Genomic DNA, 5,548 nt, shown 5'->3' on the forward strand with positions numbered 1-5,548 from the left:
CCTCTGCTGCCCTCTCAACTAGAGCCACGCCCACGAGGGTGGCGCCCGATGTAGTCACTGCCTCCTAGTCTGAAGAGGAGCACATACTGACCGGCACACCTTCTGGATCTGCTGCAAAGTCAGAGGGAGCATCTTGCTCCGAGGATGCTTCTAGTTCTGAGTAAGTGTCCGGTTCTGAGGAGGTCTCCGGGTCTGAGGAGGCCTCTACTCCTGCCACCGCATCCCAGTCTGCCTCGTCTGATGAGGCTGATAGTGCTGACTCTACTCCAGCACCCCAGACTGGCGTCCCTGACCCGATTGCTGATCATCCCAGCCGGTGGTGTGTTGAGGGGAAATATCAAGTATACACCTACACCAAGCTACCAAATGACAAGGGGGTTATGACTCGAACCCTGTCACTAGAGCGGCGGGTCCTTACGGGGAGTCTCCCCACCATGCCGGCTATTCATGAATTATTCACCAGGCATCGGTTGGAGTGGACGACTTGGGATGTAGGCTGCTACAGTGAGGAGATAGCCTGAGAGTTCTACACCTCCTATGTGGCAACTCTCCGATCTCATCTAGACAGGCGGGCAGCCTCCGCCAAACATGCTCCTTTGGATCACGTCCGAGTCCGCGGAAAGCAGGTTGACATTTCCTTGCCGGCCATCCGCAGGTATCTCTATTCCGCGGACGTTGATGCCACACGGACACCTCTCACCACCGAGTTCGACTATCGGTGGAAGTTGATTAAATATGGCCGGTTCCAGTGTGAGCCAGAGTTGAGAGAGACCACCAAACGGTAGATGGCACAGTACCTTTAGATGGTGAAGCTGTTGTTGGGTGTTGGAGCCCAAGTAGAGTATCAAGAAGGCTAACCTCACCTTCGCAACCAAGTTTTTGTGGCTACTAGTTCGACACTGCCTTTCCCCCCACTGCTGCTGATAATATTGTCACCTGGGATAGTGCAGTACTGATGGCGGCGATGATTGCGGGGTTCGTGGTGGACTTTGCATGGCTACTACAGGCGGTGATGCACGAGAGGGCCTTCAAGGTCACTACTACTTACCCTTTACCGTGCATGGTTTTTGCTCTATGCATATTAGCATGAGTGCCCGTGTGGCACATTGATGTGATCAAGATTCCGTCTGGCACAGTAGATATTGGCCTCATTCGGGATGAGGCCAATGAGTTGGCTCTCGACAGAGGGCCCCGTATAGAGGTGCAGCCGCTAGGTCAGAACCTGACAGCCACGGTATAGCAGGACCAAGGGGCGAACCGGCTACATCTGAGTGTACTGACACCACTCCGATCGAGTCTATCCCGAGTGGCAGCACTGCTCCGAGCTCTTCCCGCTCTATCCCATCTGCTACACTGGTACCGCTAGCTAGGGTCCAGAAACTTGAGGCCGAAATGGCCACACTTCTGCACCACATGTAGGCTTAGATACAAAGGTCTATTGCTGAGGCAGAGGAGCGCTTAGAGAGCAAGATGGCCCAACACACTGAGCGGAAGGTCACGGAGGTCCACCAGCGCTTGGACGCTTTTGAGCTGTGGGTTCTTGCCCGACCAGCCCTTACAGTGGATGTGACAGATCTCTAGGTTGCTGTGGAGAGTATTAGAGCAAATTTAGATACTATACTAGAGGCTCGGGTGCCGAGTGTGAGGCCCCTTCTGCAGAGCCCGCTGAGGACACAATGTTGGCTGCCTTGTTCTCCACTGCCATAGTGCCACCACCTGCACCACGAGAGTGTACCAAGAGGCACCAGGCTAGAGATAAGGAGGAGTCCTGGACTCGGAAGAAGGAACACCATGAGTTGGAAGCTGCGAGGACCTCACTTATTAATGAGGAGACCCGCCAGTTGAGGGCTATAGAGTTGGCTGTTGGGGCGTCTAGATCCAGAGTTGATGAGGCTGAGAGGAGCACTATTGTTGGTGCTGTTGTTGCTGAGGACACTACTGAGGGTGTCTCGACTATAGAGGGAGCGGGTTCCAGGCAACCGAACCCGCTAGCTTGTTGATCGCCGGCGCTTTGCGCCTCAGGTTTGCTTAACCTACAACCTTATTTTATATACTTTTATGCATTAGGGACAATTGCATGTCTTTTTGTTGGGGGTGGGGTAAATGGAAAGTGAGTGCTAGGGTGAAGTCTGAGTAGCCCAACTCACGATCCTCTCTTGGGGTTTTCTTGCCTGTGTTATTTTTCCCCAAGAGACTGGTTATTTTTATTGCTGAACCGGCATGTTGGTATCTTTTGTACATAGTATAGAAATGGAATCTGAAGCATGATGGCTAAACAAAATGATATCCTGATTTAAAGAACATGTTGCATGACTAGGCACAGTAACTGATAAATGTGTAGCTCTAAGCATGACATGATGATACACACTGCATGATCCTAAATCTAAGACTCGAACTAGGTGTCTGATAATCTGGTAGAGTAATGAGATGTCAAGTGAGTGTGAGGAAAATTTGAATAGTCCACTATTTGTACTGAGCTACAACTTTCCTGGTTAGTCCTGCTAGAAGTAAGTCGTAATAGACAATTAGGAAAGGATCATAGGCCCTTGTTCAATATATCCAATCTTTAGCCTAAATAACCGAAAAACCGAATGAAATTAATCCCTTCTTGATCCAAATGATTTGAGCTTAAAATAGACCTTTATTTTTTACCCCAACTGATCTTTTCTGGGAACAATGTGTTGTCCTGGTACCTCCTTGGACATGTGCACCTCAGCTAATGCCAAAAGCATAAGTTGAGGGTGGCTAATGCAAAAAATAACCTTATCGTGGCCCTGACCCAAATTTGGGTATTGTGTACCTTAACTCATGGAAAAGCCATGAGTTGAGGGTGGCTATTATGAGGAATACTCCAGAAAGTGGGGTTGAAAGAATAAAGAGAGAGAAAGAACAAAAAAAAAGTGACTCAACAAAAGTTGAAAGCAAAGTCAAAAAACAGTTTGAAAATTTTAAAAAATATATATATACATGAAAAGAGAAGAGTCACTTATACAAAAAGAAAAAGAAGGGAGAATAGCAAGGTTAAAGAAAATTGAGAAAAAGGGCGGAATAAAACGATAAAAAGGTAGGATGCTTAGCCGTTATGTCAAGGAAGGCAACAAGTCACTAAAATATATCTAAATGTACCCTACCTGACCCCGAGCCTAAGTTACAAGCTAAGAAAGTCCTATCATGATCCTAAGAGTGCATTATGGTAAACATAAAGCAGTGAAAATAAGGGCAAGCCTATGACAACAAGTATAAATGAGGTGAGAAGTTTTTCTGAGAGTGAGTGTTGAAAAATAATCCTTATACTCAAATTGAAATCATTGTATGAAAAACGAGGATGTTGTTTTAAAGTGAGGACACTATTTGCAATACCAAAAAATTGGTACCTTAGTGAGAGATCAAGGAAGATAGGTGTCGGTGTGTGGTGAATCTGTGTCATGGACTGATCCACATGACCAAGCCTAATAGTGATAGCATGCATAAATCAATTTGAAAATAATCGGGATTGATAGCCAGATGATTGCAAAAGGCTAAAATAAGGATACTTTTGTACAAAGATTTTGTGGTGAGTCATAGTGCGTCGCTTGAGGACAAACAACGAATTTAAGTTGAGGGTGTTGATGTACTGTTGTTTCACGGTACTTTCAATGCTTTTTCCTTAAGTTTAGTGTGTGTCTAAGGACTTTTTGTGTTGGTTTTAATGTAGTTTTCTCTTTGTTTGTAGGAAATCTATTCAGAACGAGAACGTGGGAGAATTATGCTGAAAATTGCAGAAGTGACGACCTACGGAGCCATCGACGGTCCGTCGTGACCTCGACGGTCCGTAGGTGGCCACCGTCATATGGAGAAAAAGGCTGCTAAATGAAGTTGGGGAATTCTGACCAAGTGTGGGGTTACAGAGGCTCTCAACGGACCGTCATAGCCATGACGGTCCGTCCTGCACATCCGTCAATGTTAATAGAAAGTAGCCCAGTACCCATCTTTAAAGGATTCTAAGTATGGAACGGAAGCCATCGACGGACCGTCGTGCACGCAACGGACATTCATCCATGTACGTTGATGGTAACAGAAAGTTGGTGAAGAAAGCAGCAGAAAAAGACGTTAAGTATGGAACGACGGAGGGTCTCGACGGTCCGTCATGACCTCTACGGTACGCCACTCCAGTCATCGACTCAGACGCGATTTTTGGACAAATTTTTCCTTAAATAGATTTACCTCTTTTGTCAGGACTCTATCATTATAAATACTTGTAAAAACCTCATTTTTGGGGTTAGACTATGGGATTTTTACTAGTTTTATTGTTCTAACTGTTAAAGTTTGGGATTTTGTGAAAATTACTTTATTTTCCGGAATCGTTTGTTGCAAGTTTTTTATTAATTCAAGTAATCTTCTGGATTTTCTTCAATCTCATAAAAGTAAGTGCATGAATTCTTATCTAATTAATGTGAAGTGCGTGATTAATAACATGGGTAACTAAACTCCATAACTAGGGTTGTGGGAACCATAGGTAAATAACAAGGTAAAACCTAGCTAAAATAACAATTCTCGAATAGTGTCTTGCATGTATTGATAATTCTTTCGTTTAGAAGTCTCTTTAACAAATGTACGCGTTAGAACTCACATTGTTGCTACTTGCCGGACCAAGGAGGTAGATAATAAGAAAAGAATTATCAACGTAGATTTAGTATACGCTATCTATTAGGCTAGTGTCAATTGGTGTGAAGTAACAGCTAAGTCAAACATCGATTATGATGCTTAATATGAGGTAAAGGTAAGGTTTAGTAAAGCATACACACGTAGCCGGACCAAGGTGCGCAGTGAAATTTCCTAGTTGTCGGACCAAGGAATTAGGGATACATAATTGTCACTTTGCATGTAAGATACTAGGAAAGGATTGTTATAGCTAGAATTACCGCATTATGAACCTGTGGGGAACACTTAAGCCCTAATTACTCTCATTACTTGATAAAAAAATCAAATCTTTGAACCTGTTACTTATTTACTTAGAAATAGTTAATACAGTTATTGCTTAAAACCTCCCTTTTGTTACTTGTTTCTTGGAAAGGACTTAACTAAATAAAAGTAATAATAGGTTAAAGTTAAGTCTAAATCATTTTCCTCGTGGGATCGACTACAACCTCATAGTTGGATATTTTACTTGATACGATCACTTATACTTATTTTAGAGAAGTAAATTTGATCGTATCATTAGCTATGTATAACTAATATTCACATAACTTATTCCACATTCTACCGTGCATAACTTTATACATAGATTCTTTCATAAGTTATGGTGGTATTAATTATGTAGGACTACAAAAAAGGCAACCAGACATGATATAAGTTATGTTGACTTTTATACCTAATACAAAACTTTTACCAAACATAATAAAACCAATGCAACTTTTTATACATGAATAAGATGTCTCTTATACAGTAACCAAACGACCCCTTAGTGTTTTAACTATATATGTACAAGTGTATATATACATTATACAAAAAATTTCAATTGTATAATAGTTAATACTGTATATATAACATGGCTTGAATAAAACATATA

The sequence above is a fragment of the Solanum pennellii genome, chromosome 10, assembly GCF_001406875.1.
Source record: "Solanum pennellii chromosome 10, SPENNV200".
Taxonomy (NCBI): Eukaryota; Viridiplantae; Streptophyta; class Magnoliopsida; order Solanales; family Solanaceae; genus Solanum; species Solanum pennellii.